The following is a 13,980-nucleotide window of genomic DNA, read 5'->3' as shown; positions in this document are numbered from 1 at the left end:
GTAAGGCGCGCCTTCTCGAGGGTTAAATTATTTTACAAAAATATTTCTACCGAAATTCCACATTAAATGTCGAGATTAAGCATTTTACTCAGATAAGTATTTTAACCGTTTTTCTCAGCTCTCTCAGCGCTCAGGTATATAGAATTAAAATTAGTTATATTAAAAATTAAAACTAGTTAAAAATAATATTAAATATTTGGAAAAAAAACTTCTAAAGGAAACCAAAATACTTTATGAGTTTTATTATTCGGCTCTGGTACTTTCATTGTGAGTAGGAATCGAAACGTCTTTAAATGGCTTGTACTTTGTGCAATTGACACATACATCGTTATTGAGGTGCAAGAACGTAAAGGTGTTCTACAAAAATGTTTCTCGTTGCTTTGTCTATAGAACCGCTGATGGTAAAATATACCTAAAAAGTGAGGATCACATAGTTTCATATAAATAAAATTCGGACGTAAACTTTCAAAACGCCGATGAACGCATATTTTTTTTGTTCTGGTCTGTTTTTGTTCGTTAAAAACCTTGACAAATATTTATGTTGTACAGTGTAATCCGAAGAATTTTTGGCGATAATTAAGTCAATTAAAAAGGCTTCTTTTATTGCAAATATTGTTTTTTACAAGGGCGTTACTGCTTCCTCTGTCAGTGATGCAGCAAACTTTTTTGCCGATTTCTTTTCATCTAACTTCGTGTCTGATGAAGATATTCAGGAAAAACATTTGGCAGTTATTTGCCAAAATTTCTCGAAGAAATTGTGTTCTACAGTTGACATCGGTTCACTTGTTTTTTTTTTAGATGATAATATCATTGAGGGATTGCTGAACATTGAAAACTCTTCTCAATATGATGTTGACGGTCTTTCTGTAACATTGCTTAAAAATTGTCGTTCTATGGTGCAACCTCCTAAATAAAACCTCTTTTTAATAAATCCTTAACTGAAGGAATATTTAATGATGAATAAGAGCTGACTTCAGTCATTTCAATTTATAAAAGCGGCAAAAAGAGCGATTTTGCGAATTAAAGATAAATTTTCAAATTATCTGCTGTATCTATACTTTTTGAATGCGTTGTCAAAGACAAATTATTAGCGTGAAATGTCAGCTTAGTCGAAGACAATATGGTTTCGCAGTTGCAAGATCTACGTGATTTTGCTTTTCGGTGTGTTCTGCAGATTACCAGAACGGATACCAAATTGATGCGATATATTGAGATTTCTATAACAACTCACGACTTTAGTAACTAAATTGACATGTCTCGGTTTTCTTTCGACTTTGCTTGTTTGGATTCGATTCTATTTAATAAAGAGGTGCAGCACTGTAGGTATCGATGGGGTTTCTTCTTGCCACCTCTGGGGTACCTCAGGGTAGTAGCTTAGTATCTTTATTATTTGCTTTGTGTATTAATGATATCTGTTCATGTTTTTTCTTTGCTAATTTTCTTCTCTAAGGTGATGATCTAAATTCTAATGATTCAGCCGTCCTACTGTCTAAGCTGAATTTCTTAATTTAGAAAATTTTATAAAATCACATTTTCTATTTTCTATTTAAAAATTTAGGGGTTTTCTTTGATTCTAAGCTCACTCTTATCACATTCTTAAATTATACCGCTTCCAATTCACTGAGCCATACACTCTTAAAATATTATACTCTGCATTTTTTTGGTCCATATTAGATTATGCTGCTTTTATTTGGATACCTTATCGTGGAGTCCATATAAGTCGAGTAGATGGGGTTCAAAAATTTTTGTGCGTTTCGCACTACATTCCCTCAATTCCGAAACCACCTTACGAATCTCGCTGTCGATTGAATAGTGTTTTGCCACTAAGTGACAGAGGTACTATTCAGGCAATATCATTTATCTTTGATTAATGGTTATTGATCTCGTTTACTGTCCGGTTCTTCTAGAAAGAATGCAGTTTAATGCTCATTGCCACTCGTTAAGGGGTTAGGTGGGTTACAGAGGTTCAAAAAAAGGGTATTTTTACTATTTTTTTTTTAATATATACAATCATATATTTTATTTAAACAATTCAGCATATCAAAGATACATATTTAAACAGTATTTTGTGAAATTTTTATTTAAAAATTCCGAAAACTTAGCCGTTGGTACCTCATCTCCCTTAACGTCTCACAAAAAAATGCTCTTGCCGTGGACAGCATAACTCATTATTGGCTCATTTAAAATCAAAAAACCAAAAATATTTCGTTAGTACATGGATAAATCTCGTTACTGGACGAAGGAAAAAAAAATAAAATTTAATTTGAATTTTTGACAGACTTTGAACAAAAAAACACATTTTTTGGTCAAATTTTCGTCATGTGTTAGCTCGAAAAAGTTGTAATAAAAATAAAAAAAAATCCTTCGTTCAATAACTTGATAATGTTATTCCAAAGATGTGTGCAAAATTTGAACAAAATCGCTTCATAACTTTTCGAGAAATCGTGTCCACCGACTTAAAAAATCGAGTTTTGAGATAAACGCGTATACCTGCGAAACGCTGCACTGACATGGCCTGATGGGCGGAACTTCTGAAGGGTCTATCTCGTAGAATTTTACTCGGATCAATTTGAAATTTTAGGAGAATATTTTAAACATATTATACTATTTAATAAGACAAAAAAAAAAATCGATTTTTTGAAATTTTCAAACCCACCTAACCCCTTAAACGATGTCTGACTTTAATTATTTCTGAACATTTTCGAATTTGGCCTTTTCTGGGACCAAATAGGTATTTAACTTGCAAGAAAAAAGTTACTTTCTATTAACAAATCAAAATAAAACTTCGTAAATATTTGTTATTTTGATTTTATAATTATTAATTTTGTTAAAATTTAAAATAATTAATTTTAAAAAATTAATTTTTACTACACTTTATAATTTTAAATATTCTAAATTTGATATTTTAGCTTTGAATTAATATTTTAAATGGCTGTTCTGTATTTCTTTAGATGTTAATGAATAAATAATATGAAAAATAAATAAGTAATTGACGTATATACGCTTTGCTAAATATTTGGTAGAGCTCTTACACCTATTTGTGGTATGTGTCTTGATATTTTTCCACAAATGGAAAGCCCTAAAGTTTTATGCCGCCTCCGAAAGATAGATAGTTTTTATGAGGAGCTTTTTTCATGACAGGAATACACTCGGAGGTTTGCCATTGCCAGCTGAGGGGCGTCCGCTATTAATATAGAAAAAAAACTGTTTCTAAAATCAGAATTAAATGCGTGTCCCGCACAAAGCCATACAAAATTTTCGACCCAAAGTTATTTCAATTTGAGAACATAAAATTCAAAATTGCACCTCTACTGCCAAGAAAGGTTAAATATTTGAAATATCATACATTTGCATTGCACACGCACATCTTCACTCATAGCTATACGTATGCATGCATTTTTCCTGCAGCATTTGCTTGTCTGTGAGTGCCAATGATGAGCTCGCTTTGCCAACGCATCGGATCACTTTGTACCATTTAGTTGATAGGACGCTTCAAAAACCTACATTGCCTTACTTTGCTGCTAACTTGACTTAGGCTCTCTAGGGCGGCTTATAGTGCATGCAATTCACTTGTCTAGCCTTGAGCCTTTTCCAAGCGCCTAGTATTGCGGATAATTGCCAACATAAGTTGTTTGCATGTTTACTGCATTGGCCTATATGCTTACAGACCCCGGTACTCATACATACAAGTATCATATATGTGTATGTGTACATATATATCTACATAGGCCAATATGCTCTTCAAATCGTTTGCATCTGTTTACATATAAGTAACTTTGTAGATATGAATACAGCTATAAGCTTTCATGCACTTCTATGCATACATACACTGTTGGTCGTTAAAATAGGTACGCAGTCTTTATCCATTGATATCCTTGGGACGCTTCGGAAAATTTAAAGTTTTTTTTGAAGTTTCGCTTTTTTAATAAATTGTGTCACTGCTAAGTTGTGAATTTTAGAGACCCGTTATATTAAGTTGCGTTATTGGTTGCGCAGATTCGGTTATTTTCATAAATTGTCATTTTGCGTGGAGTTAAGATTTATTTAATGTAAAATAAGTAGGGAAATGGACAGTTTATTTAAAACTAATATTTAATATGAATCTCTTTAAAAGATGGGTAGTGCACAGCAGTGCACAGTTGAGGAGCGAAGGCTAACTATCAATCCTCAAAACCGAAAAAAAATCGTACAAATTTATTGCTGAGCCGCTTGAACGGTTCAAAAATTTTGTTGTAAATGCCCTTAAGCCGAAAAAAAATCCACAGACGAACGTGGTGATAAAAGGAAAACAACTGTCACTACTATTGTAATAACTAAGTTGTGGCTCTTGCCAAGATAGACATTTTTAAGTCATCAATGGCACGCTTAATACTGGCGGATCGCAAGGCAGCAGATGACGGCTTTTATCTACGGTTGTGGACTTCGTAGTGTTTTCTGCTGCCCCGATATGGGCCGGAGGTAAAACGTCCACCATACAATACATAGCAAAGGTACTTCACCGAAGCGCAATTAGAGGGCTTGCCGATACAGAACTACCAGCTGACATTCAGGCAAAAAAATTGAGCCGTCTCTATGGCAGGTAGAGTTTAACTGTTAGAAGAAGTAGCTGTAAAGCTACTGCATTCGATAGAACAATAGCAAATCAGATGGGATTCGTCAACTAACGGACGCTGAGCTTATAGGTTTATTTCAAATATTAGCCAATGGGTGACCAGGAAACACGGAGACGTTGACTACTATCTCACTCAAATACCGAGTGCCTATGGTTGAAAGTGCGGTACACTTATTCTTCTACTGCGATCGTTTCAGGGAGGAGCGCCTAACGCTTGAAGAATTTCTGGGTGGACAGCTGTGCCTGGAAAATCTAATCACCAAGATGACAGCATCAAATACTTGCTGGAATGTAGCACAGGGTGGAAATATAACATGCAGCGAAGAAATTAGCAGCAGCTTTCGAGTGGAGGCGGACTGCCTACCAACTGACGACAAATCAAAGACGTCTGAGCCAAGTGCTCACGACGGTATCAGACCACGACATGTCGGCAGAACCCCTTAAGACGTGGAAACAATGGATACTGTTGATAGCGTAGGACCTCCACACGCCTATGTTAGGGCAATCTGGACGCAGGTACCTTTGTGTTAGTAGACATAAAAGTGGCTCCACCTTGATAAAATATTACCACGGTCCCAGGGAGCATGCCCTACATACCACCGTTGCGACGACTGAAATCAACAATGTAGTATCAGCGTTACATGAGCATACCCGACAGAATAGTTCTTAAAAGTCCTCCGCTGAAAAAAGGAAATTAAAGGAAGAGGAAAAGTTTTGCGCAAGAACATAAGTCATGGTGGACTAGAGGGTATGAAAAACTGATATAACATACTTTGGAGAGGTGAAACAAAATAAATTTATTTCAAAATGATGCTGGAAGAAATGACAGACCTTATACAGGACAAGAGTCAGAACTTCTGAAGAAAAAAGAAACACTAAAACAGTCAAGCATTGTGGCGGCAACATAATGATTTGGGGAGCCTTCTCTTGCTATGGAATATGACTTATTCATCGCATAACCCATAAAATTGAGAAATTTATTTACAAGGACATATTTCAAGAAGTGATGCTATCATTTTCTGAAGAGAATATGCCACCTCAGTGACTTTTATGCAATATAATTACCAAAAACAAACCTAAAAGTTAGTCCGTGAGTGGTTTTTACAAAATAATGTTAAAGTTATCACTCGACCTAAACCCCATTAAAAATCTTTTGGCAGATTTAAAGTAGCGAGTCGAGAAGAAAAAATTCATAATTAACAGGGTGAAAAATTAATGAACTATTGTATTTCTCGTCCACAGAAATCTACCGTAGGATTAACAATTCTATGCCAAAGAATAGGCTCAATTCTGTTGCAAGACAGAATAAGCTTGTGGATCAGCGGTTCCCCCACAGGGACCAGAGCCAATAATCGGAATCAGTTCCGCTGGAATCAAAAACTGGACCACCGATTATATATGCAATTTACATAAAGGGCTATGGTTCACGCTAGAATGCTGCAGAACTGCAAACTCGACTTTCATCTAAAACTTGGAAGAAAAAACGATCGGTTGATGGTCGGTATTATTACGGGACCCAATCCATGGGGTCAACATGTGACCACCATATGAATTTAGGACCCTATTAGCTTGTCTTGCTTAGAACAGTAGGATATAACTAGGCATTTTCTCTGTAAGTGTTCTGCATTTGTTAGAGCAAGGCTGCGAATTTTGGGTTTAGATGTTATGAGAACGAGTAAAATTCGTTCACTCGAATTGGAGGATAATTTCAGATTTACCAAACAATCTGGAAAATTCTAGGTTTAACTACCTCTATTTCTTTATTCTATTCTATCTTTTGACTCTTATTACTTCTCTTCTTTCCTCCTTGACTATTTGCCCTTTCCAGAGCTTTAAATACAATGAAATTTGTAGCTGAGTGTTTTAGAAATTGCCAATCTCTCTGTGTTTGTTGGCTCGAATTTTTAAATTAACAGAAAAATGCCAAATCCAATACAAAAAATCATTGACAATCATGGTGGACACACTGGCTATTGATTAAACTTCGATAATTTTAACAGCAATTTTAATAGAATCACTGAGTTATTTTTGAGGAATTTAAAAGAGTCGCCTTAAGAATTACAAAGCTCCAGTGGTAGATTAATTACCTCCAGATATTTTGTAGCAAACATGCCAAACATCCTTGAGGACGAGTGTCTGCCAAAACAATGCAAAGTTGGAATAACCTGCCCACTCCACAAAAAAGAAGACAAAATCAAGTATAAAATTATAGACTGAAATTAGTCCTTAATATTTGCTATGAAATATTCTCTGACATATTGTACGAGTGGCAGCGTCCGTTTGCTGATAAAGTAGTTGGAAGTTTTCAGGTTGGTTTGAAATCAGTAAGGTCAACTGTAGACCAAATTTTTACTCTAAGAAAAATTCTTGAAAAAACTCAAGAAAATAACGGAACCATACTTCATTTGTTTATTGGGTTCAAAACTGCCATTGACCCATCTCGTCGCTGCTTTTTTGATTAAAATACAACTTTATTCTGAAAAAATGGTTACAAGTGAATCACGGAAAGTATTGCCCATCTCAGGCTACTACTTTTTCCCATCTTTCTGGTTGATCTCGTATACCGTCGCGGTAAAACTGTTCATATTTTGAGGCTATCCACGGATCAAGCCATTTTTTGATGTCTTCATATGAATGGAACTACTGGTCAGCTAGACCAGGTGTCAACGATCGTAACAGGTAATAATCGGACGGCGCAATATCTGGAGAATATGGCGGGTAGGGTAGAATTTCCCATTTCAGTGATTCCAGGTAGGTTTTAACGGGTTTGGCTACGTGAGGCCGAGCGTTGTCATGCTGTAGAATCCCATTTTTATGCCCCGCCGCGTATTGCGGCCGCTTCTCGCGCAGTGCTCGGCTCAATTGCATCAATTGAGTTCGCTTGGTTTTAACAGTTCATAATAAATAACACCAACTTGGTCCCACCAAATCCATAGCATAACCTTCGCAGCGTGAATGCATGACCGGACAGTCCTCATGAGTTTATTTTCTTTGGATTGCTGTAATGAATTCATTTTTCATCACCCGTCATGGTGCGATGAAGAAAACCCTTCCTTTTTTGCCGCTGAAGCAGTTGTTCACAGGCGAAAAAACGACGTTCAACATCTCTTGATTTTAACTCATAAGGATCCCAAGTCCCCTGCTTCTGAATCATTTCCAAAGTATGCAATCGCTTAGAAAAGGATTGGCGGGTAATTCCTTATACTTAAGCAATCTCTTCTTACGTTTGACACGGATACTCATTGAACAATGCCTCCAATTCAGCGTGTTCGAAGGTTTTTGGCCTTCCTTCACGCGGACAGTCGTCAACATTAAAATCACCGTCTTTGAAGCTACGAAACAAATCTCGACACGTTGTTTCACTTAAAGCAGCATCTCTATAAACTTTTTGTAGCTCTCGAAGCGCTTGAGCCGCCATTTTTTTCGAATGAAAGACGAAAATCAACACTTTCCGCAACTGACGATTATTCGGCATAAAATCGGACATTTTCACAAAACCAAAAGTATATGATACCAAAACAAAATCACAAATGTGTCGAAGCAGTTTGTTTACCATATGTCTAAGCATGGTTTATGACATTTAGGATATGTTAGAATCGACTAGCACACACTGCTGGCGGCATCTATTGACACACAGCGGGAACTTAGTTGCGCATCTAATTTAATCTATGAAATGAAAACCACATAAATTGAATATTCGTTATTATTTATTTAACAAATTTGCATAATCCGTATGAACGTAGGGCGTACCTATTTTAATAACCGTATGTGTATACATGTATATGTATACGTGTGTACCCCTAAGTTACGTAGTTTGCCTGCGAGCCGTCGAATGTAAACAAATCTTTTCAATGCGGCAGTTATGAATTTCTGTGGCAAGCAAAATGCCTATTAACAAACAAAACACAAAAAAGCAACTACGCATAGCGCTGATGGGGTTGGATACGTGAAGAAAGTGTAAATTCTAAGGTAGCAAGACGTATTATTGGAAATTCATACCTAAATACAAAAATGTAATGTGGAGCAAAGTGCATCAAAACTTTGGGGCAAGAGGCAGGAATGAATATAGCCGTCAAAAAAAGCCAAGTTACTGAACTTATAGCGTTCGGATAAATTCTAATTTACTGCTTTTGCACAATTTTCTACTTAGATAGGATTTCTCTCATCGTGAGTAATTGTTGTTTTGCTCGTATACACGAGGATTGCCGCTAAGGTCTGATAATGCGTCGAGTGCAATTTGTACGATACTTAAATAATATCTTGAACGGATTATACATTTTTAATATAAAATGGCTATTTATGCACTGCCGCTTAAAAAGATGTATTGTGCAGTATTGTAGCCTACTCAAGCCGTTTGGGCTATTAATAAATCCTTAAACTGCTGTAGGCTTAATTTCTACCAGGACGTCTCAAACTATAACTCAGCTTCCCAGGTAATGTAGTCTGCGTTGTGCTACTGGTCGGCAGTCGCATATAACATGTTTTGTTGTTTCTTATGCCTTTTGCAGAGTCTACAATAATAATTTTCTGCCACACCAATTTTTTAATATGATAATTGAGTTTACAATGTCCTGTTAGTAGTTCAGAAAAGACTTTTATGCCTCTTCTGCTGAGGTTAAGAGTTGCCTCCACCTTTATACGTTCGTACGGATCAATGGGTCTTTTCGATTGCCGCATGCCCGTTTGGGCTCTCCAGTACTCGATTAAACCGCGTTGTTCCCGCTCACGTAAAAAAGTATTTTTAAAGCTGTTGTTTACCCCGCAGAAAGGTTTAGGATCAATAAAGGGAGTGTTTACACCCTTTTTCGCTAAAGTGTCCACAATTTCATTTCCTTTGAGGCTCTTATGTACCTTTTTTGATGTGTCTCGAGAATTTGGAAACAAGACCAGACCAATCTTCCCAGATCTAACGATTTTAGAGCTGACTGAGCTTGACTGTCAGAGCGAATCTTGATATTGCCTCTACGAAGAAATTCCCGGGTACATAGCTTTAAGGTATGGACATTCGCCATGGAAATCGTTTTTCCCCATTGCAATTGCCTAAAGGTACTTCATTGTTTCTTCATGGGGAGAGATCACTGATGGCCACCTTGAAATTCTTGGAGAGTTCTAATTTTCTTTCCATCTCGTCACAGACCGTTAGGCACGAAGAGTTCAAGATTGAACTCAGAATTTTTACATGCCCTATAAGGTTACCTTCTTAAAGATAAAGCCTAAGGGGCTGTACTAACTGCCGACCATTTGGCTACAAGGTGGAGCGGAAGAGGTCCAGTGTCCTGGTCATAGTGACATTGCGGGAAACTGCGATGCCAACAAGCTGGCCAGACAAAGGCATGTAAGGTAGTGTGCCCACGAATGGAGAAGATCGGGATCCCCTTGACAACCTGCGCTTTACTCCTGGAAGGATGGGTTTTGCACCAACTCAGCGTGCGCTAAACAAGTACACGAACGAGTAAGGTCGCGAAATCCTTCGGGCCACGTGTGAATCGAAGGCGTTCGAGGAATATTCTGAGGATGACAAATTATCAACTCTCAAAGTTTGTAGGCATCCTCACGCGGGATATACGTGCCGTGAGACTTGGAATTACTTCGAGACCGTTTTGCGTCAGCTGTATTGAACTGGAATAATCTCAGCACCCGCTCTCGCGGATCTAAGATTTAAGCATTTTGGTCCCCACTTCTTTTCTGCATCTGCTGACATAGCAGACCTTGATATCAAAAATCTTATGAATTTCATCAGAAGCATAAAGCGGCTAACACAGCCGCAAATTAGTCACCGTTCATAGTCCACGAATATATATATGGCTCAAATATATGGCTCTCAAAGCTTGATTTGTGATTCACGATAAGTGATTTCTCCAGGTTAAGGTTTTATCAAGGATTACTACCAGATATTTATTGTCCCCAGATAGAGTTAAGTCGGCGTCCCCTAGCTTAAGGGTCCCTAGACTTAATTTCCTTCTTTAGGTGAAGGGCACCACATATGTTTTGTTCGGATTTATTGAGAGACCTTTCTCTTGACACCGGTCTTGCGCAATGTCGAGAGCTAGTTGCATGCAATCGGCTGTAGCAGATGCAAACTTGCATCTAACCATAATAACTATATCGTCAGCAAAGCTCTAAACCTCGCATCCGAGATCATCGAGAGTTTGTAAAAGCTCTTCGATGACTAACAGCCAAAGGAGCGGGGATAAAACACCTCCTGTATGTAAGTAAGTACTTCTCAGTTTCAATCGAAGTTAATTAAAATTGCTGTATCTCGAGCTCGAAAAACCTCTCGCGCAGTCTTAGAGAAGCCCGTGAATATTGGAAATATTTGATATTTTTTTAAAGCTCCCTCATCATTGTCCCATTTTGCTATGAACATGCAGATGACAACAATAATAGGATTACCGGAGATGTCAACACTAATATCCTATACATTTTTGTTTTGCTTTAGTATATTGCAAAGTGGAATATGACAATAAGAATATAAATAATTGGCGCGTACACTTCTGTTAGGGTTGGGCCAAGCTCCTTCTCCTATCTGTGGCGAGCTTCTTGATGTTGTTCCACAAAATGCAGGGACCTCCAGTTTAAACCGACACGGAACGGCAAATAGTTTTTTATGACGAGCTCTTTCATACACTCAGAGGTTTGTTTTGTCTACTCATTAAATCAAAGCCGGTGAATAGACGTTGCGAAATTGCGCTGCAGAGATCTAAAGTCCGACCAGTTCTTTGCTACGGATCGGAGTCGTGAATAATAAGTGAAAAAGCCAAAAAAAACACAAAATATATGAAAGGAAAATTCTGAGACAAATCTGTGCAGTCAAAGATATCCTATGGCAAGATGGAAGCATGAGCAAGACCAATTGTAAAGGGGGGATAAAGCTCAAATACTAAGATTCCTAGGCCATACGATGAGAATAAACTCCACGAGATCTCAACGAGAAATAAATTAATTTTAAAACATTTTCAATGAATGCAAGCGGTAGACCAAGTTCCAGATGGATGAACGAACTAGAAGACGACATGAAGAAACTCACGGAAGACAACTGGAAGAAACCCGGGGGCCAAATGCAGAGCTGCTGAACGAAATGATGATGATGATAATGGGATAAGACGAACTCTGGTCTCTGTAAGATGACTTTACATGTTACATAGGCCCAATAATTGGTCGATGGTACTGCAATCAGCTGTTTAGTTGATATTAGTTGGCCTGCACGGAGATACAACTTGATGCCGGGCAGATGTTTCAAAATGAAGGAAAAATTGTTTTCTAATAGCGGTCAGCCCTCGTCAGGCAATCGCAAACCAAGGAGGGTATTTCTGCTATGAAATAGCTTCCCATAAAAAACCCATTTGCCATTCGGAAGCCGTAGGTCGCTCCATTTCTGGAAAAACACTAAAGACAAACACTACAAATAGGAAGAAGAGCTCAACCAATTACCCAGCAGAGGATATAAGCGCCAATTATAAAAGAAATATATGCCTACATATATACGCGGATCGTTTGAAAAGTCTGTCCCAAAAAAAAAAAAACAACTACTTAGTTAGTTGGGGTAAACCTTTTTAATTTTTTGACATAGTTTCCTTTCGGGCTTATACACTTCGTCTAACGCTGCTATAGTTTGTTGATCTCTTCCGAATAGTAGGATTTGCCCAAGTCTGAAAAATAGCCATTCGTTTCTACAATCACCTCCTCGTTCAAATAAAATCTTTTTCCTGCTAGGCATTTCCTTGAATTGGGGAACAAATAATAGACCGACAGGTTCAAAGGAGGCAAGTCTAGAGAATAGGGGGATGTGAAAAGAGTTGCGTCCTTATTTCCATTAGTTTTGCGATCACAACTGCTGAAGCGTGAAATTCCACACACGAAATAAGTTTTTCTCCATATTTTGAAAATCACTCGACTTACTCGATTTAAACAATTTCAAAACACAAAGAAAATTATCAATCTGGCTGAAATTTGGTTGCCACTAACTAAATAAAATATAACCTCGATACGTGCCAGTAGTGCCAAATCTCTGACTTTACACGGACTTTTCAAACGACGCTCATACTAGACAATTAATGGAAAAGTTTACTCTTTCGTTTTAAGCAAAACCCATTTGGAAATATTGAAAGGCAATTATTTATAGAATTTTTAAATACCTTTGGAACTTTAACGGGTTAGGGGTAGTCAGAATTTTCAAAAAAATATTTATTTTTGCATATTGTTAAAGCTTAAAAATCTTAAAAATATAGTGTGAAAGTTTCAACTTTTCGAGTTATTCAATAACACTGCGTTACAAAAAGGAACTTTTTTTCTGTCCTATGAACCAAATATACTTTTTCGGAAAGGGCAGAAAAAATAAAAATACACGTGTATCGGCGATTTTCATGTACACGTCAGAATTTTTTTTTATGTATAAAATATAGAACTCGTAATCCGCCTGTGTGAAAAGCTTTGGATCAATTTTTAACCCTTTTTCCGTGATCCAATCGCGCTGAATTTCTGCAGGCAGACTCGTGGAAATGTTTTTATTATGCAAAACTAAAAAAAAAAAAATTTTATCAATTCTCAGATTTTCTTGAATTTTTTTTTCTAAATTTTCGGCATAACCTGAAGGGACTCCAAATTTTTAAACAACTTATTAACCTTTAATTTATTGTTTCATACAACACACTCTGTGCCGTTTGTGTGTTTGTTCCAGTTTCGGAAGTTCCGATCATCTGGCAGTTGCGCTACTAGGAGACGTATACTTTGACAATTGTTTTAAGTTCTGTTGCGCGAAAACGTCTTTCTGTATATTTCATCTTACGAAAAATGCAGTGCCCGACTCGAAAGAACTTTTGTTACGTTTGTGGCTTAATCGCACCAAGTAAAAATTTTAAAAATATTACGAAAACAGTGGTTAATTCGTTTCAGAAAATATTCAAGACTGCTTATGTTCCTTGCTTGTGGTATACTCCGGAAGTCATGTGCGACTTTTGCTATAGAAATTTATGCAAGTTTACTGATGGAAGGTCAACAATAAAGTACTCTGTACCAACAATTTGGCTACCATGTACGGAGCACAGCAGTGAACTGTGCTACTTTTGCGTAACTTTTACTCAGACTAAAGGGTACCAATACTTTCGCCACAACAAAATTCGCTACGCTAATGTAGAATCGGTTCTGTACTCACCAGAAGAACGTTCAGCGGCTTGTAGCGATGAACATGGCGAAAGGTTCCATCAGGACATTGCGGCTATTGAAAAGCGCTTTAAAGGACAAGACATTACACATATGGTTGGCGAATACTGTTGGTCTATTTGTCGCGATACTGACACAAATGCTTACAAACGCAAAAATAAAAGGCCTAAGTTTCTTTAAAAGTATTAAAATTTTTAATGTAACAATTT

The 13,980-nt window shown here is 37.2% G+C and overlaps 1 protein-coding gene across 1 annotated transcript in view; it reads right to left on the bottom strand.

Moving 5' to 3' along the window:
• LOC129252848 (neuroligin-4, X-linked) overlaps positions 1-13,980 on the bottom strand; it is a 112,788-nt gene that overhangs the window by 18,227 nt on the left and 80,581 nt on the right. The window lies entirely within an intron of this gene.

This window comes from Anastrepha obliqua, chromosome 1 (genome assembly GCF_027943255.1).
Source record: "Anastrepha obliqua isolate idAnaObli1 chromosome 1, idAnaObli1_1.0, whole genome shotgun sequence".
In the NCBI taxonomy this organism is placed as follows: Eukaryota; Metazoa; Arthropoda; class Insecta; order Diptera; family Tephritidae; genus Anastrepha; species Anastrepha obliqua.
The sequence above is the reverse complement of the archived record's forward strand: the minus strand, read 5'-3'. Positions and strand labels throughout refer to the sequence as shown.